General features: G+C 41.2%; 1 protein-coding gene across 3 annotated transcripts in view; it reads left to right on the top strand.

The window, feature by feature from the left end:
- Positions 1-2263: 2263 nt before the first annotated feature.
- LOC6542991 (mitogen-activated protein kinase-binding protein 1) overlaps positions 2264-20774 on the top strand; it is a 59201-nt gene continuing 40690 nt past the window's right edge. For 2 of the 3 annotated variants that reach the window (XM_026979667.1, XM_026979670.1), the window contains exon 1: positions 2792-2978. The gene's annotated coding sequence lies outside the window, so the exon portion shown is untranslated. Of the gene's footprint in view, positions 2979-20774 lie in introns of all 3 variants that reach the window. The other variant, XM_015159773.2, reaches the window with a different exon arrangement.

Consider the following 20774-nt stretch of genomic DNA (forward strand, 5'->3'; position numbering starts at 1 on the left):
GAAACCTGAGCGACGGCTGACGTGCGACAATGTCGCGATCTCCGCCAGAGTGACTGGCAGCCCGCAGCTCTCGGAGGTGGGGGACCTGGATCTGGAGGCTGGCGAAAGATCACTGGGTAGGCCAAGGTTCACCCACCGGAGGGGCTGGGTGCTGCAGATACACCCCTCGAGATTTGAACGGTGTGCGGATTAAGTCGGCAAAGATACAAAGCAAAGAGAGCAGCCAAGTGCACAGTGAAAAATGATCATTCATCAGATTTTTTAGTTGTATCTAATCTGTGATAAATCACATTAAATAAGCTGGCAAGCTCGTCAAATGTTCACCACATTATTTTAAAACCATATTCCTGGACTTCTTCCCCGCTTTTCCTTACTTTTTGCCACAACTATACATCAGCCGTATTCAAAGGCAGTGAAACGATCGCCCCTCCGCTCGAAAATTCCACTGAAGGCTGTGCTCTTGAAGGCTTTTGAACGGGAAAATCGTGCCAGAATCGCAAAAGCTTCATGCATTTCATCAGCGAAGATTTCTATAAGTTTTTCCAGCGTTGCAAACCGAAGCGAATACCGAACTGAACTGACCGCAATCGAGCATATTCCTCGATAGCACCTGCACATGGGCAGGGAAACTCATTAGCGATAGGGAAATTACATGCTCATATCGAGTGATTGATTGATTGATTGGGATCAAAGCACGTGTGCTGGGCGCCAATTACCAGATATGATCGGCTTGACAACCGGCCAATGCTCAACAGATTTTCTCGCCGTGTCTCGGCATATTTTTATTTACGTCCCACTGACCCGGCCTAACCTCCATTAAAACCACAAAAGCCTTTATATGAGGGGCTCAACTGACTAACTGGCTAACTGACTAGCGGCGCTTCCTGGAGGGAGTTCATAACTTTGGCTTGTTGGCTGTCAGATAAGATAGTGGGACTCCATCTCGTGTGTCATGTGAGTGCAAAGTAAAATATTTAATCTGTCTCGCCACTAAGTAGCAAACTGCAAATATTTCTAATTCGTGGTGGTGTCGATCGGTTGAATTCCGGTCGCCTCCATCCCATTGTCCTTCTGCGACTTTCTGCCGTGTGAGTTTATCGCTTGGTTGGGCGGAGTGGAGATGTCAAAGATAGAGCGATTATCAGATACTTTTATATTTAGCACGCTTCTATCTGGATGGATGTGGGATATCAGCCGCAAACACAAACATGTTGTAAAACAAAATACGTAAGCAAAGTTGTCCCAGAATGCCGGAGCATTCGTTTTCGTTTATCAGCTGTGAGTTCAGGGAGCTTCAACCAGAAGCTGAAACGAGTTTATGGGAAATTAACAGATACTTGGACTTGCCTTTCGGTGCTGAAACAGTGGTTGCTTTTAATACGCATACAACATCTTTCAGATACACTTTAGGCGACCTTTAGTCTAAACTCTTTGACTAACTATAACTATTCCATAACTATTTAGTGCAGGTAGCAGCAACATACTGAGCTTCTGCATAATCTGTATCTGTAATATTGCTTTAAATGTCATGTATTTGGTTAATTCTGTGACAATCAATTCAACCCAATCAGTTCTTGCTCTCTGCAGAGAGCATTCTTTCATTATTTTCTATGAAAAATTACCTGCGTCCAATCTTCTGGAACTCAGAACTGGAACTCATCCCGACAGTGCTGATTCAAGAGCTCCTTCTGCTCGAGAATCCATCATCATCTTCCCTATTGCCTCTGTGTTCCGCTCCTGTTGCTGCTGAAAGTTGAAATTAGGTATGCACTTGCATTCGTCGTGCTTTTTGTATTTAAATGTGCAACTGCATTTCTTAAATTTGAATAAGCAACTGCATATTATTAGCCTTTCGTACCAGTCGATTGACAAGAGCAGTAAAATGTTTATTTCAAGAAGAACCTATTTTTCGAAAATAAATGAAAAAAATTATGTAAAATAAAGAATATTAGAATAGAACTTGCTATTTATTAAAAATGGTTTTACTGTTTATTTTTCGATTTTATTTCGCGGTTAAACAAATAAGCGGTTTACAAATTAAAATTCGAATTCAAATAGTTCGTTAAAGCGCCACGTGCGGCCAAGCAGTGTACAAGCAATGAAAGTGTCTTTCCATTAGTCTACATGTCAACATGTCGACTTTCTACAGAATACATTTGACATGTATTGGAACTTACCGATACCTTACAATTGTTTTGCGGTATTTTTACTTCGGGATTTCAAGCTGGGCGGAGATGCCAACTCGCCCGGGCACCGTTGCCGCTCTGGTCACACTGAGCCCCGCGCTCGATAGTATCGATGGGGAAATCGATTGCCTGCCACCTCTAGTTTGTTTGGGGCATTTGGAGCTCGAAGCGGCAAAGCGCCTCCAAAATTTCGCTGCGTCGGACGTGTTTCGCTGCCCGTTCGCCATTCGCCGTGTCTGTGTGCGTACGCGTGCCTCCGTGTCTGTGTGTGTGTGTGCGATTGTGTTTTGCCTGTGTTTTGTGTTCGCAGCGTGCGGCGTTTGCGAGAAAGAGGCAGACGAACGCGAGAAATACAAATAGTTAATAATTAAAGTCGAGTGGCGCGGCTATTTCGCTATTGGGCATTATCTACACGCAGAAACCGAGATTAGATAAAACCTACGAAGTGGAGAGGAAAAAGCACAAAAGGGCAAAGCGAAAGAAAGCAGAAGGAAGAAAGAAGAAGTTCAAAGCCAAAGTTTGTGTGTGTGTGCGTGTGTGTGTGCGCGACGCTCGCGAAAATCGTCGCTGTGTGCGTGTGCGTGTGTGCGCTTGTTGTTTTTGTCAGTTGTTGTTGTTGCTAGTGCACCTGTCTGCAAATAAAAGTAAAAGAAACGGCAAAAACCATAACAACAAACGAAGAGAAGCAAAACGCAGAGCACAGCCGCCGGCGAAAGAAAGCAGCAGGAGTCACTCCAGAAATCCAAAAATAAAAAAAATAAAATCCAGTTTCCAAGGAGTTCGCTCGTCCAGGTGAGTTTCGAACCTGACACACTTTCCTCCGCCCAGCGAGCGAATCCCCTTTTCCGGGTAGGGAGGGGGCTGTGGTGGACCACATTCCGCCGGACGCTGCGTGTGTGTCGAAATTTCTGCGACCTAACCTAGACCAGAAAGAGCGTTTTCGAAGGCGGATTTGGATCCAGAGCCACCCCCTTTTGGGGGTGGTTTTCGCTCTCAGCTGTGCTTGGTGTGTACACATTTCGAAGGCCGTCGCATCGAAGACAACAAACAGTGGAGGGTTCAGGGGCGGTTTGCTGAAAGCTGGCACATTTGGGAGGCTGGTGGGTGCCTAGTCGCAGCCATAGACCATCTGCAAATGGGGAGCTACTTGTCAGCGAAATACTGCTTTCGGCACTAGCTCGCATCTTTTGCTGATGAACGTTGTCATTCGCATGCAATTTACACTATTTCCATAGCCAAATGAGCAGAGATAGCTCCAAAACAACTGAACTTGACCCAAACACATGCACTCGCCACTGGCATCCAGCCCCTTTACGCTCTGCTGATCCAGATAAAGGCGGTGGGGCAGCCCAGGGTTGCACAAGGCATGCCGCAGCCCACCGAAGACACCTGTAATCTTCGTTGAGGAGCTCACACGAAATAAATCACGGACATGTTTTGTCTGGAAGCGAGACAGGGACGGATGGATTCGGTGCGAGAGAGATGGCAACGTCGGCTCATTAATCACAGTGACTAATTCGTAAAGACTTCTCTCATGTTACGTAGCCTTTTCTACCAAATCTGTGGTGTTTTCATTTTGAGCCGCCAACAGCGGTCAGTTTAAGCTCATTAAAGTTACCCGAGGGTTAAAAATAAATGGTGGCAGCCCCGAGATACGAGGAGCGAAAGAGATGGCGAACAGGGAGCTCTAGAAAATACGAAAAAAAAAACTGATGCACATGGCGATCCCAATGATCCCAATGCCATTCTCGGTCATAAAATCCTAAGAAAGGCTGTGAGTGTTGCGATAAGAAAGTGGTCACATCATGCTCTAAAAACATTTCATGTCTTAGCAATATAGTGAAAACACTCCATAGGCTTATTACGCACTTTATACCCTTGAAGTAAAAACTCAACCTAGTTCGTTACCAATAAGATTCTGGCTTGAATCTACATACCCTTTCTAGAGAGAGTAGCGCATCGGAAAGCCCAAAACTCGCGATCAAATGTCAAAGCCGCTCAGAAGAGTTTGAAAAAAAGAGAAAGAGAGAGAGAGAAGAACTAAGAATGGTGAGATCGCCAGTGACAGGTGGATTCTGATTCTATATGCTAGATCTCCGCTTCTCGCGCTGTCTTATTTTCGATTCTTCTCTGTTTTCCCACTTTTCCCATTTTGTTTGTTTTCTACCTGTGTGTGATTTTTCTGGACTTTTGTCTCTAGGTTCTGGTTTATTTTTCCTTTTGCCTTGCCTTCTGCTGACTAAGACGTTCGCCGGTTGCGTTTTTACCTGGCGACAGGTGCGCATTGAGTGTTTTTGTATTCTTAGCTGGCATCGTTTCTAGTTTTGGAATTCAACTCGTTTCTGCCGCTTGAGCAATTTATCTACAGACGGTTAAGGAGGATACCGAGCCCCTCGAAGGATTTCCTGCGTTCCTGTTTTTATTTCGCTCACTGTACCTGTGAGTGTGCCAAGGGGCTCACGTATCTCATAGATGCGAGATGAAAATCTGAATATTCCAACTGCGTCGGCATTGTCAGCCTCTGCCCCCCTTGGATTCCCCCTTTCCACATCATTGGCTCGGTGCCTCGTCTTCTTTTATTGCCTTTTGGCCAGTCTCTGGCGTTCTTTTTTATCTCGGCCGCTCTCTTATTGGCCGCAACTTTAAACTGGGCCCATTAAATATTATGCCGTATATTCCAACTAATGGCCACGGCTCAATTGGAAGTCTGTGTCGGCCGCAATCAACTGGGAAATGCCAAGAAAAGGCCAAGAATGCCGGCAAGAGAAGCTGCAAAATGTTGGTTAGTGCATAATCAGAGAACAATTGCTTGGTATTCTTTGATTGCACCGATTGACTTTAATATACATACATATGTACTAACTTTCGCTTCTGCATTATAAAAGTTGCTCATTTTAAGAGCTGAGTGATGAAAAATAAAGCTTGTATAATCCACTGGCCCTCGACAAAAGTAAGTTTATCACCTCTAAGTGCCGATTTCTTCACCAATTTCCATCACTTTTCATAAGCCAACTCACAGTTGAGAACCCCGAAACTGGTTTTGGCCTGGCCGAAAAGAATTCCCGAGTGCATTCCACAAAATGCAACTGTAAATTTGCCAAGGCAACACAACAAGACAGGCAAAAAAGAAGGCTCAAAGTTATGGCAACCTGGGAGAATGTCTCGACTGAAGTGTGGCCTGCACTTTGGCTCAGAGCTCACCTGTGTGTTCTGCCACCTTTCTGCCCCAACCCCCTTCCGCCCAGAATTTTTGGATAATTCGCAGTGCGCGTTGCATATCCATTAGGCCGCCAGAAGTCAAGAGTCGCCGCCAACAAACGGCAGCAGCAGAAGCATCAGCAACAGCTAACAAAGGTGCAACATTTTTGCTGCCGCTGAATTTTCCTGCCCTTCCGCCCCCGCCCCGTCCTTCACTTGTTGTTCTGGTTGCAAGTTGCCACCTTTCCACCTTTTCCCAGTCCTCTGCCACATCCATATTCTATACTCTTTCGATGGGTATAGTGCTCACTCCATAGTAGTCATCTTTGGACTCACTTGGTAGGGCATTCCAGGTGGGCTAGCTATTTATTTATTTCCGTTTATTTCTGTTTTGTGTCTGGCCTGCTGGTGCTCTTCAAGTTTATCTCAGCTGTGTGCACTTTTATTGATATCGTGTAAGTTGCCGGCGCTTCCTGAGGTGGAGAATCGGTGAAAATGCTGGGGAAGCGGGGCAGAAGGTTCGAAGTGGATGGAGCCGAGTTGCCCGTGAGGGTTCTACTCGCACTTGAGTATGGCTGGAATGCAGTTTACTTTGGTGCGGGCCAAGTTAATGGCAAACCCGATTCGATAAGACATGGCTGCTGAGCACACAAGGCCCTCCTCCTTCGCACTCATCTCCATCGGAGTATCGAAGCGAGTATTTATGCCCGGAAAACTCTGCCCCCACTGAACCCCCCTCCGAATCCCAGCTCGATTTCCTTGAAGATTTCCTCCAGCTTTCCTCTTGTTTCTGGCATTCGTTCACGGCCATTGTTTGAGGTCGTTTCCAATGACTTGAATTGCATTGTATTGTGGCTTAATTAGAATGTGCTGCCGTCTTTAAAACTGCTTATTTTTTATGTGGGAGTCTTGGGATGAGAACTAGTTTTGGGGGTGGAGCTGCAGCCCTTGCAATCTGTGGCAACTAATTTATGCACTGGATGTGGCAATTATGCGTGAAGTGTAGCAACATTTTCAAATTTATGGTGGGAGTTGAAGAATCCGCCTTACAATGATTACTTTGCCACTAGTAGTTAGAAAGAATAGGTCCTGTTCTCAGTTGCTTAAAACTACTATTGTACTTTTTTTTATTTTTACACCAATTAACTTGTAGTTAATCAATATAACAAGTTAATGCCGCAGGAATGAGGCTGTGAGTTGGCTGTGGGATGAGGAAGTGCCAACTCATGATCGCGGATCACATTCCGCTTTCCCGCATCAACCCATAATCACATCATTTTATTTACTCAACTAACGAACTATTACGAACAACTTAATCAAGCGAAATTGCTGGCTTACAAGTTTTAGCCATCAGTGATGAGTTGGGCTTAGGCCTGGTATACATTGTTGCTCGAGGACCCCTTCGTCCTGCCCATCCTCCCCGTGGTGACCCATCGATGCCATAACCCATTAAGTGGGATTGGAACCTGGTCCGCAGTGCCGGCAATTGGCTTTGGCCATGGCTTGTGCCAAGTTTGAAGAGGAAGTATTATGCAGTCGTCCAACAACCGGCCAAAGTTGCTTGTATTTTCTGTGGCATTTTTTAAAGGCAATGCTGCTCCGTTTTCCGTTTTTTTTTTGTGGCAGACTGGCAATAAAAAAAAAAAACCGAAAAAGGCAGCAAACTTTATGCTTCTCGTTGTTGTCTGTCCTCAAACTTGTCGAGTTGGTGGGGCAAATTGTTTGAGAACCTGCAGGGGGACTTTTTCGAATGTTATTCTGAATTGCAACAGCTGCATTTGCTCGACCTCATCTCTCGACAGATATTACTGCCTTTGGCCAACTGCCAGGCCGAAACTAACGGGCAATAATTATAATTTATTGTTTCCAGCCTAGCAGGGAAATTGCACAAAATTCGTCAGTAAGTTTGCGCAAAAACTTTGATTAAAACCATTGGCAACATTTGTTCAAATATATGTATGGATACATATATGATATGATAGATATACTTAGCAACTATGTAGTCATTTTTTACTTAAACAACATTAATACATGTAGGTATGCTATGGCTCATCAGCTAAATTAAAACGTAGTTTTTAGCCGCAATATCAACCGCAAGTGACGAGGTAAAAATAAAAAACAAATTGGCAAACAGATAAGCTAAAGACGTAACACATGAGAAAAGGCGAAAGTGTTCGTCAAGTGGCTAAATAAGAACAAAAACAAAATAATAAATAAATTAAACAATAGCAAGAAAGCCAACGTAAGTTTCTCAAGTGTTTTTCAGCGCTTTAGACTGTCAGTTAATGAGAGATCAAAGCAAAAACAGATTTATAATGATTAATGGAATATTCGCTAATGGAAAACTATGCAGAATATTAAATATGGAGGTCAAATCAGTTCAATTAAACGGATTTTTTAAATAGCTCATCAAGATCAAGGTTTTATACATCAATCATGGCCAAAGCACCAGACAAAATCAATAACAAAGCGATTGCCAAAACTTTGTTTCCTTGCCATTTCGTTGGCCTCCTTTTGTGGGTGTGTTTGCCATTTTATCTGCTAATGCTCTGTGTTTGCCTTCTTAAAGAACGAAAATAGACAACACAAATAGCTAAAAGCCGAAGGAAAAACCTCACACATGGCGAAAAATCAATACAAAAAAATCAAACTAATTAGGCGAAAAGCTCTGGGAAAAATCGAAAGAGATAGGAAGGGAAAAGAAAATGCTGCACAAGGCAAAATCGGCAGTAAACCAGCAAAGAGCCACAAAATAAGAGGGAAGTGTGTGTCTAATTGCAAAAATAAAATATAAAATAAGCTGGAAGATAATGGCGAATAAATAAAAAGCCGCGAGGGTCAGCAAATATGATTGAATGTTGAAAATCTGTTGGCCATGGTCAACACAATTGACTCCACGAATGCGTGAATGCGAATGTGAATGTGAGTGTGGGAGTGGGTATCTGTGTGAATGAGCGCGTGTTTATTGGGTTGTCGGTTGGGTCAGACGTGGAAAGATAAGATACAAACCAATCGACAAGTCTACAACTATCAGATATATATGCTCAAGAAGAAATTGCAAGATACTGGGAGAAAATGCGGCAAAATTTGAATAAATACCTTGATGATATTTCGAACAAAAACCCTAACAGAAATATTTATTAAATGTAATTTAAATATAACAAAAAATAATAAGAAGGTTTGTTCTTCATTTTGTTGCACAGTCTTAGCTCTTTTGTTGCCACTTTAGTTGCCCTGAATCAAGTGAATATAATTTTTCCGAGGAAGTATGGGTTTTATGGTGTTATGATGTCAGAACATGGTCAGAACCAACTGTAAAAATGGCCGAATTTATTGAAAGGCATTTCTCGTCTATATTGTCTGTATCTTTTTTAATTTTTGTGTTTTTTTTGTTTGTTCTTGCCAAATGAATTGGAACAAGCGAAGTACTCCACCCTTTGCCACTTTCCTTCCGTCTCTTTTGAATGGCCATTGTCCAGCAATTCAACTTGACCCCTGGCCACAATATTTTCCTATTGTTGCTGGGATCGCCTCCCATCCGATTGTTGTTATTCTTTGTCTTGTTACGCCAATTTAAATTACTACTAAAGGAAAACAGCTCAATGAAAAATGAGAAAAGCGGAAATAAAACAAAAGCGCTAACTCATTTTTCGGGGTTTATTGAACTTTGTGCCCTCAGTAGTTAAATAGAGTGTGAAAGGTTAGAGAAAAAATGTTGGCAAAAATAGTAAGAGCATATCAAAAGTTCAAGCGGATTAAAGTTATAGTTGAAATGTATTTTTTGTGCTCAAGCGAAGCAGATCAAAATCCAACTAATTTTCTCAAATGTTTGCCCTTCAAAAGGCCTATTCCCCTGTTGTTTACCTTTCGTTTTCCTAAGAGATAAAAAGTATGAAAATAACAACAACAAGTGTGGCGATTCTGTTCTATATTTAAATGTTAAAGATTATCCAATTGCTCAACGAGCCACTTGAAACTCCCACCGAAAAATTGATGAAGGTAAACACTTGCACACTCTACATAAATCTAATTACTTTTCAATTCATTCTGAGCTGCCGGTAAATTTGTTTAATTATTTTGGGTGGCTGCTCCTCAGACATTTAATTAACAGCTATAGATACTGTCGGATGAAAATGGGAAATGGTAGATGGAAAAATGGGATGGCAGCTCGCGTGCTTCTCCAACCTTTGAATTTTATTGGCCCGAAAGTAATCGCACTTTGCTCCGGCTAATTGGCAGCACACCTTTGGCCCACGAAAGCCAGACCGCAATTAGAGTCGATTACCGATCATCTAAATAGTTATACCCGTTACTCGTAGAGTAAAAGGGTATACTAGATTCGTTGAAAAGTATGTAACAGGCAGAAGGAAACGCTTCCGACCATATAAAGTACATATATATATATTCTTGATCAGGGATCAATAGCCGAGTCGATCTGGCCATATTCGTCTGTCCGTGTGAAAGCATCGATCTCAGGAACTACAAAAGCTAGAATGTTTAAGAAAGATTAACCATGCAGCTTCCAGAGACATTGACGCAGCGCAAGTTTATAAATGTTGCCAATCTAACGATTCAGTCCCAAGACTGAAGTTCTAAACCCCGTAACACAACTTATCTTATTCAGATTTTGAAGTGGCATACCTCTAAATGTTTCTGGCGCAATTCTCTAAAAATCTGCATTCAAATTTAGAAATTAATTTTTTTTAATTTTCTTGTAAATTTTTGATGTTATTATGTTGTAGAAATTCAAGAAAATTAAGAAATGCCCTAAGGCTGAAGTTCTAAACCCCATAACTCAACTTATCTTATTCGGATTTTGAAGTGGAATACCTCTAAATGTTTCTGACAAAATTATCTAAAAATATGCATTCAAATTTAAAAAAATATTGTTTTGAAATTTTTTTGTAAATTTTTGATGTTATGATGTTGTAGAAATTCAAGAAAATTAAGAAATGCCCTAAGGCTGATGTTCTAAACCCCATAACTCAACTTATCTTATTCGGATTTTGAAGTGGCATACCTCTAAATGTTTCTAGCGCAATTCTCTAAAAATCTGCATTCAAATTTAAAAAATTATTTTTTTTTAATATTTTTGTAAAATTTTGATGTTATGATGTTGTAGAAATTCAAAAAAATTAAGAAATGCCCTAAGGCTGAAGTTCTAAGCCCCATAACTCAACTTATCTTATTCGGATTTTGAAGTGGCATACCTCTAAATGTTTCTGGCGCAATTCTCTAAAAATCTGCATTCAAATTTAAAAATTTAATTTTTTTTAATTTTCTTGTAAATTTTTGATGTTATTATGTTGTAGAAATTCAAGAAAATTAAGAAATGCCCTAAGGCTGAAGTTCTAAGCCCCATAACTCAACTTATCTTATTCGGATTTTGAAGTGGCATACCTCTAAATGTTTCTGACAAAATTATCTAAAAATATACATTCAAATTTAAAAAAATATTTTTTTGAAATTTTGTTGTAAATTTTTGATGTTATGATGTTGTAGAAATTCAAGAAAATTAAGAAATGCCCTAAGGCTGATGTTCTAAACCCCATAACTCAACTTATCTTATTCGGATTTTGAAGTGGCATACCTCTAAATGTTTCTGGCGCAATTATCTAAAAATCTGCATTCAAATTTAAAAAATTATTTTTTATTAATTTTTTTGTAAAATTTGGATGTTATGAAGTTGTAGAAATTCAAAAAAATTAAGAAATGCCCTAAGGCTGAAGTTCTAAGCCCCATAACTCAACTTATCTTATTCGGATTTTGAAGTGGCATACCTCTAAATGTTTCTGACAAAATTCTCTAAAAATATGCATTCAAATTTAAAAAAATATTTTTTTGAAATTTTTTTGTAAATTTTTGATGTTATGATGTTGTAGAAATTCAAGAAAATTAAGAAATGCCCTAAGGCTGAAGTTCTAAACCCCGTAACTCAACTTATCTTATTCGGATTTTGAAGTGGCATACCTCTAAATGTTTCTGAGTATCTGATCTGATAGTCGTGGAACTCGAATATATCATTCTATCTTGTTTTTCCCTCACCTGGTTCAACTGGAAATACTTTTACCCAACTTCGGTGTTTCGGTTTTCTAATCGCAACGAAAGACGCCTTAGTTGGCTTATCAATTATAATTTGAGTTACATTTTCTGGCTCTTGAAAAGAAAGCTGCGATTGGACGTGGCCAGCTGGGAGATTGGATGAAAGACGTATCTATCTGTAGCATTATTTCCTAGTTGAACCTCGTGAAATCTGTAATTTTGTAAAGTTTGTTTAGTTTTATACATAAATATATACACTTAAATATGTACCCCATTTGTTGCGCCTCGATAGGTGCGTTCAACGCCTTTGACTTTTACTTGTCGACCACATTTACTTAAGTAACGCTTTTTGTGCCTGAGTTTTTGCCGCTTTTTGTTGTATTATTATTTTCACATATTAATGAGGCGCACGTTTCGCCGATTTTTTTGTGGTATTGTTGTAATATTTAAAGTATGATTAGCGGTTTGTCATTGTCATCGGCGGAATGACCGTTGCTGGTTATTTATGCGTCTCGGCTTTTGTGGGCAAAAGTAAACGAGCGACCCTCGAAAGCATTTCAAACCAAAAGCACATGACTGCGATCTCTGCCATATTCCATTGATAGGATTTGAAGTGAGCGAACGTGACGAACTTTCGGTTCAATCGATTCGGTCTGGCCGGCCTCATGGATGTATCTTGATCTTCTTGGGGTCGATTGCACTTTCTATCCACCATTCCTACGAGCCCAGCGAAAGTTTTCTAAATACTGGGTGTGACAGATTAGATTTTGGTAGAAACTTGCACGCAAATAGATTTGCTCTAATATTAAACATGTATTTCGATTGTTTGTTTTCGTTGGCAATCTTTTAAAAATTATATCACAGCATAATATTCATGACTAAAACTCGCCAGCGTATGAAAACTCATTCATTTCCTCCCGCTTCTGAAACATTCCTTACAATATTACTATATTGTTCAATCAGACTAAAAGTTTCGTCTGCGTTGCGTGTCCAAGTGGCATTAACTCCATATCGGACAAATTATTTGGCAAATACAAATTCATTATTTATACGCATCAGATATTTTGACCGAACGTATATAGGTTTCCCCAACTTTTCCTTGGCTTCGACATTCGTTGGCTTTTTTGCCCACCTATAGACACATTTATGTGTTATTAATTTCGCTTCGGCACTTTGTTGCAAAAGTCTAAGCATTTCCGATTTGCCAAGGTGAGTGTTGAGGTTAAAAAACACTTTATTTGGGCTGCTCAGGGATTTTTCTATTTTGGTGGAAATCTATTAACCGCTTAGATCTGTCATATGTTTCTATTTTATATTTACCAGCTTTCTTACATAATCTCTCCCATGCTTTTCACACGTGCCAACTTCACTTTCGATTGGCATTTGATTGTGCAAGCAGACAGTGCGCGTCATAAATAACACGACTGCTGTTCAAAGTAATAAATTAGGCATTTGGGCAATGCAATTAGGGTCTTATCTGCACACGGCCAGATGTTGTCGGTGGAAAAAAGGGGTATAACTATAACTAAACTGTGCCGGCAGTTTGGAAATTTCACACATTCCGGCTAAAGAGTTTTCTCAGTTGGCAGTGGCAAATTACAGTTGCAAACAATGCGACGATGCCTTGCCACATGGCCAAATGCCCAAATGCAGTTGCAATTGTCAGAGGCATTAATAATGCATGTGCACACAAATACACGGCTAGAAAAAATGGAAATAAAAAAAACAGCAGTCGACGAGTTGCACATTTTTATTGGCCCGCTAAATGGCCGCAAAACGATTTTCGCTTGCTTATGCTTATGAATTTTTCTACAACTCTATGATCGAAGCGGACTTTCTAGCCATAAAACCCCAACAAACGTAAATTGCCTTAGAAAGTCAAAGTCGTTGTTGACTTTGTTGTGAACGGGGGATTCGGAACCCAATGGAACGAGTCGTATCTGAGTGGCATTTTCCATGCATTTTGGCATCGCCGAGGTCAGTGTCGAAGTTTGAAAGTCACTGCGAGTGCCGCTTCCTTGTTAGAAGTCTGCGGATCCGACAATGTTTGTCTAGTCATATGATTAGGCATGGGAAATTGGAAAAGTCAGGTGGTTTAGATAGAGAAAGCAGGGGTCTTTTCAAAACCGAGCTGGCTTCGCGGTTTTCTAGTTCAGCGGAGAGCGAGAACGATTTTGAAAGTGAGAATGTAGTGAGGTATAGAAGCGTACTTTCATAAATATGAAAATGATAAATATTTACTTAACCATTGTGTGAGATAAGAAAGCACTAGTACTTCTTAGTTTAGTTCATCAGGTTCACAGCTCCATATGCGGAACAAAAACACTGATTATTGAATTAGACTATGCAAATGTCAATACTTAATATTTGATTGAATAAATGAACAATATTCAGTTTACAATTTCACCCATCTGGACAAAGCAGAAGTTTCTTTGCAATATATTACCGGTCAATATTTTCGCTTTTACCAATTAAATCAAATCGCTTTTTCACGTGGCCGAAAGCAATTGGTAAACAAATGCAATGAATTGAAATTAAATAAGAGCCATTTTCGATTTCATAATCCTAAATTCGCTGCCAGTTGTTGATGGTGCGAATGGCCAGCAAAAGTGGGTTAATTCGCACGGACAGATAGAGATAACCGATGGGCGGGCGAGAGAGATGGCAACAGATGTGAATAGCTCCCCAGTGGATTTTTATTATAGGAAAGTGTATTTGCTCCATATTCCCTATTGCCACAGCTCTGTGCCAATATTTAATCGCTTTAATGATGTCTATTGTATGACTATGTTTTTGTTATTAATTTTCAACTTGTCTTTCTTGCCTCTTATCGTTGCAGGTAGTAAACAAAGTCCTCCATCAACTTCAACTCAAAAAGTCAAGGCAAGCCAACGGCCCACAAAGTACCAGTTCACAAAAAAGTAATCTCATATCGGGCAACGCCCACCGTTTAGCTGGCTGTTTAATTATAGTCAAAATAAACCGAAAAGAACTACTGCAGTTGTGTGTTTACACATGAAATGCTCTGTTTTCGGGGCGTTTAGCTGGAAGTTGGAGAAAGCATAGGAAATATATCAGAATATATGTATAATTCTGTATGGTATTACGGATCTACATTCCAGGAAGGGTATTCATGAACTCCGCCATAGAAACTGCTGCAAATGAAGTTATTTGGTATATGTTAACGATTCGCGGGACAACCCCCGCAGAGCGGAGTGCTCCATTTTGGGGGACTACTTCTGGTTCCAGGTGGCTACCAACCAAACCCAACCATCCAAATTAGCCATGATATGCGCTGGTTTTTAGGTGTGTGGAGGTGCTTTTTCCAGTTTCGTGTGGGCGCGCCTTCTTCGATGGGGGAGGAATGTAAAGCGCTGCACTTAAAAAAATTATACCCAGTGGTCTGGGCCTCCCCCAGGTGTCCCCACATCGACTCCCACGACAAGGAGCAGCACTAAGCACCGAAAAAAAACAACATAAAATAATAAACATAAGCCCAACTGTCTTCGGCTGAACATGCAACTCCATAAATACCCGAGGAACGCACATAAAACACGTCGCTTAGTCCGTTTCGCCGGGTATTTAGACCAGTCTGTGTTTCTGGCCAGACTTGGGCTCCACCAGCCCCCCAAAGACACACCCATGCCTGCTCGTTGGCCACTGGCTTCCGTCTGGGGAGCCACGTGCGCTCAACTGGCCTGGCCTTACTGTATGGGGCCTTAGTACAGTCAAGCTTGGCTATAACTCTTTCCGGCAATAGAATGCACTTTTATATTTGAATGCAACTGGTAGGCATGTGCAGCAGACTTGTAAACTTGCGCTTTAGAGCAGCGTTGCCCTTAGGGACGCTTCACTGTAGCTGTTACTGTTGCAGGCATTGTTATTGCTGGTGTTACTATTGCTGCGGCAGTTGTCCCGCTGCTTTTTTTTGTCGCTTTTCATGTCTGACTGCAGTCGGAAATGGCATTTGACTGTTTGACTGCGTTTTATGCTCGCTCTCGACGCGACTCAAATTATTCCACATTGGTTGGTTGCTTGGCGTTGGCTGCATTGAATTTTGTGACTTTGGAACGTGGCTTTTTTGTTTACTTACTCCGTCGATTGAACGATCTCCCCAAGTGAGGGAAAAACTAGTTCGGTCTCGAGTTTCAATTCTAGCCGGCTTCGATTGTTTATTACCTGGCCCAGACAGCCCGGTAGTTTTGCTGGCTTTTTGTTTGTTCCCCAGAGTTGTCTCAGCTCGGCTTGATTAATAGTAAACGCTTTTTGGGGGCAACAATGCAAACAATTTGTTGTGGAATTTTCATAAATGAAGTGCCCTAATTGCAAAAGCTTGTTTATAAACTTTTCTGATAACGCAATTTGCTTGTTTTGCTTTTTTATGAGTATGTTGCGGATTTGTTTAATTGGTAATCTCTTACCATTTCAAATCAAAATGTGTCCGTGAAATATTTGCTACACTTGTTTACCGAGCTAACAACATTTTGAGAATGCCTTTCACACTCCATTGCACTGACTGACCAAAGCTGACTTTTCAAACTGTCCAGACGATTTCTCGAGGGAACTTGCACATCATTCTGAAGCCAAACTACGTATTGCTCACTTCTGCAGCAGACACAGTGTACAACATATTGGTTTATATGTACAAACTTTGAACCCTGCTTGCAATAGTTCCCTGACATGTGAATTTGGCTAATAATATGGCGACTTTGTCTGCCGACCAAATGTTGCAGTCGGGCAAAATATGAGCAAAAAAAAATATATTTATATGTATAGATACATGGACGTGAAATACTTTTGCCAACATCTGTTCCGATGAACTAAAGCTGGAGCGTGAGAAGCAGCACACGTAGCTGGAAAAAATTTGATATACTTAGCGGAAAGAGGGGCGACTGCTGGGTTTCTTACCTATGATTTCAGCGCTCTTGAGGTGCTTCTTCTTCTGTTTGGCCAGACTAATGCCAACTCAATTCAGCCCAAGCCACTGTCAGCTGTAGTTAGTTGTCGCTCCCGCCTCCCATTTTCCCCAACGCTTTTCCCGCTGCGGTTGGAAAACGTCTGGCAATGCTGACAACGCCCCCGCAGGTTGAATTTCCCTCGCTTTCTAGCCAAAGTTTTCCAGACAGGCGAAGGCAGTCTACACTGCAACTATCTGTTGACATTCTTTAGATTTGTCACCACTTAAGTATACCCTTTAAAATATGTTTCATTCATGCCGCTTCAATTATGCATCTGTGTCTATTTTTAACTAGAGTTTTAGCCTTTTAGGGCAGAGTTTTCCCCTGTGCACCTAGGAAAACCCTCCGTCTTTGTTGTCTGCATTATTTTGGTCGGCCAAATCGACAGTTTGTCTGCTTCCTGCCAAACTTGCTAGGTAAACAATGTAAGAAACGATGGTAGAAAAATTACTGAGATGATGGAAAGTGGGATTGGCAGGGTTGTTTACTTGTTAGTTTTGCCTTGTTTGCTGTGGTCTTTATTCGTACATAACTACTTTGTTAACTGTATTGCCCATAAACTTGAGGTGCAATCTAAGAAGCACTATATTTTACTACATCGATTCATGTTTTATGGGGAATTTACAACTGTTTTCATGGGCGTAACTTGCAGTTGCTTGATTTGAAAAGTAAAATGCAAATAGCTGGCAAACAAAATATAAAAATGCATTTTGTCGCAAGCACCGTTGAATTTTAATGATAACTCACTCGCCTGTTGACCCGTTTCACCTCATCGCGAAGCAGAACAAAGGAAATCCTTTATGGCTCCTCCGAATTCCCTTTGGCCAAAAGGTGTTTTTTATGCCACACACAAAGCGCCAAGGAAATGCAGTTGGCCACCTCTTTTTTGTGTCTCTCCTGGGTTCTTCAAGGTGTTTGCCCTTGCCCCTTGAGTTCCGTTGAGGTGTGTGGATTGCTTCCTTTATGGCTGCTTCCACATTCCACAAAGGAAGAGGGAAAGAGACGGGCAGAGAGCGATGGAAAGAGACGAGGAAACCGAGACTTTCCAGGCAGCTTAATGACTCACTTGAGCAATTTTTTAGTGTCATTATTCCGTTTCCTGGACTCGAAGTTTGCTGCTTTCTTTGCGGTTCTGCTCATCGAATTGTCAAAAAATATAATAATAATTCTGAGAACAAGTTCGCTGTTCTTCACGCTCTTTTTAGTGGTTTTCACTCACCTATGCCAATTGGAATGTCATGAAGTCGAAACTTGTGTTCTGTGTAACCCGTTTCCCTTCCCCCATTTCTTTTTGGTTTCGTTTGCAAATTAAACTCAACAGGGCCGAAAAAGTGGGTTAACTTTCCAGCGACAATTGCACAATTGCTGGGCCAAAATTATGTTTAACTCGCTGTGACATTTAATTAGTGTTTTTGGGGGGAAAGCTTACCCAATTTTTGACCCAAAATGCGTTAATATGCCCGAAGACAATGACCTTCAGCATGTTAAATGGCTCTTCATGGTTCAGAAATCACTTAAACTTGAACGGTTTTGTAAGTCAAACAAAAGTTCAGTGGCCAAACGTTTAATTGATATTTATGTATGCGTTTAAGTGGCTTTTTTTGTATCTTTTTCGTCGGCTTCACGGGCCCACACAGAAAGACACATCCATCAAGTTGAGGAGATTACGAGACAAGGCCTGAAGAATCTTGATCTCGACTTATTTCCCATTTCTGTTCTCCAAGCTCAAAAGTCGAGGTAAGTTGAGTCATTTCGCGGTCGGTTTGACAATGCTAATGAAGTGGCCCATTCAGCGTTTTGTTGCACTAGCAATTGTTACGCCTGGAAATCAGTTTTTTATTCTGTCCTAGACACAGACGACTTAATGAGCTGATAAGGCGGGCACAGCGACAAATACGCCCCCTGTGGACGCGAACCGGCACCCTCGTTTCTGTCGATAAGAGTTCCCCATAAGTGGGTGTTAATATTCGTAATTACTTGCCAGTTGTTGACGAATTTGCATAACTAAGTGGAGGGCTGTAAGCTTAGAAATACCCTGGATCAAATAAAATATATCCTATTATTTAGTTCCCTTTATGTCAAGGCTTCAATGCTATAAAATCATAGAACCCATACTTCTTAACTGATTACCAACATAACAGCCTGTGGTCTTTTGCATTGCGTTAAGTACTCTTTATTGGTGGGAAAAGTTTCCATTGTAAGCTTAACTAGTTGGCTTTTAATGCGATTTCCTCTGGGCAAACGCTGGTTAGATATCTCGCTGTCCAATCTGCCCCGCAAATACCCCCTAACCAAGTTTGTCAAGTGTCAAGAAATGGCCAGCCATCTGAGATCTGCCAACGGCCGACAGGCAACAACTAACAGCAAACCGCTGAGAGCCAAGTGGCAAACATGGCCAACAAGAGCGAACGGTTTCCGCTCTGCTGCAGCTCCGCTGGTGGGTTGCTGGGCTGCTGGGCTGATGGGTGGCACTTCCTCCTCCCGGTCGCCCAAAATCCCCCTGCATTTTCTAATTTTATTACGCGACCACACAACCCAACCCTCTCCCATGTAGAGTGTATAATTTTATATAAGCGTAGTGCAGGCAACCGGTTTCTGTTTGTTTCCACACGAAGGTTATTTGATATGATATGAGGCTGTCAGCTCGGATCCGAATCTGAATCCGATTCTGAAAATGAATCTGAATCTGTTTCTGGGGATTCTGGGCCTGCCATTGACGTGTGCAACCTGCCAGCAAAACCAGAAGTCTGCTCTTTCCTGGGCATATTAATTACACTTTGCTTATTTGAATTCTAAGTCCGCTCTGAATGAAAGCTGCAGCATGCTGATGAGCTCTGTTGATTTTCCATTTCCCCGTTGAATGTTGTCAAGTGTTGGACTGGACATCGTATTGTTGAAAGCTTCCAGGTGGAAGTGAATTGGAATAACTGACAATCTTCTAGGAACTCAAACCTTCTAATGGGTTGTTGATTTATACTAAGAGCATGATTTTATTTTACTTACCATTAGATCATGTTTGTTGTGCAATGCAGTCTTAGTATCTAATGGATTTTCCAGCTCTCGAAAACAATTTAATTTCAAGACGTACCCGATGATTACGAATTTGAACAGGCACTTCAACAATAAATCATTATAAATCAATGAATTAAGGTCGCCATTTAATGAACACAAATAAAGATAATGATCTATAATCTGCCGTAACATTAAGGTCAAGATTATGTCGAAGATCGCTGTTCTTTGAGTGAGCACAAGTGTCAATCTGAACACTTTAGAAACATGATCTCATCGGCTTGCAAGATTCCTGCCTGAAAGGTTCTCCAATCTATGGCCTGTCAACAGACTTGTTCAACATCTATGCCATAATCGAACCATCAAATATATATGTTTATTGCCACCGTTTGATAACTGTTGATGACTAAAACAGGAGAAAGGCAAAGAACACCTTTTCTGAGACAGGTAAACAATGGAATAGGCCCGAGGCGCCAGAGAAATAAACAAGAGATTTCGAAACCCCATGACACATCTTGTATTTTAACCGTTCGATTCTTCAGTGGTTTCCCTCCTCAGCTCGGCAACTTGGCGACTTGGCGACTTTTCATATCGGCTCACACTCGTTTTATTTCTGCACGCTGATAACTAAGTGCTATATATTTAGTGATATGTATAATTAGCGCGGTGATAGCTGGAAATCGGACGACGATGGTAGTGACGCCATGTTTCGCGGAACGATAGTGTACTTCTGTTCTTTTATTGCTTTTCTTTTGCTCGGCTTTGTTATAAGCCAGTTGGCAGATTCCCATTGTTAGTTATGTGTGCGAAGATTTACCTCTTTCTTTCTGGGCTTCTATATCTTTCCATGATTTAGTTGGCTTTTCATTATGTTCTTTTTAGTGGCTTGTCTCAAGTGTGTGCGCAGAAATGTTGCGTCAATTGCGGAGATTTTCTTCATTGTGCGAAAGACGAGGGGGCATTGAACTCGGTTTCAGTACGCAAATGTTTTTTCGAGTATTTAGTGAAGTGGTCTTAATAGGCCCTAAGCCGTTTCACAGGCTTTTGGATTTCCATATGCGATTGCTGCAGCCAATTTAACGCCCATTTAACTCGAGCTCAGTTTTCTATTTGCTTTGGGTTTTCCTTGCACTTTTCCCGGAGATTCACAGGTCCGTGCCAAATTGGAAAACCATTTTCCCCGCGATTTGGACTTGGAAATTCATTTCGACTTCCGTGTACATTTTCGCGTTGCGTTTGTTTCTGCAGCCTCATTGTCTTGGAATTATTTCTCCACTTATCCACCTTCTTGTGGGTTTTTCATCTCATGTGTATTTAAATTTTGCCATTTTTTTCACTCAAAGTTATCGCTAGTTTTTCCCTAGACAACACCTGACGGCAA

Source organism: Drosophila erecta, unplaced genomic scaffold, assembly GCF_003286155.1.
Source record: "Drosophila erecta strain 14021-0224.00,06,07 unplaced genomic scaffold, DereRS2 tig00000055-arrow-pilon, whole genome shotgun sequence".
Classification (NCBI taxonomy): domain Eukaryota; kingdom Metazoa; phylum Arthropoda; class Insecta; order Diptera; family Drosophilidae; genus Drosophila; species Drosophila erecta.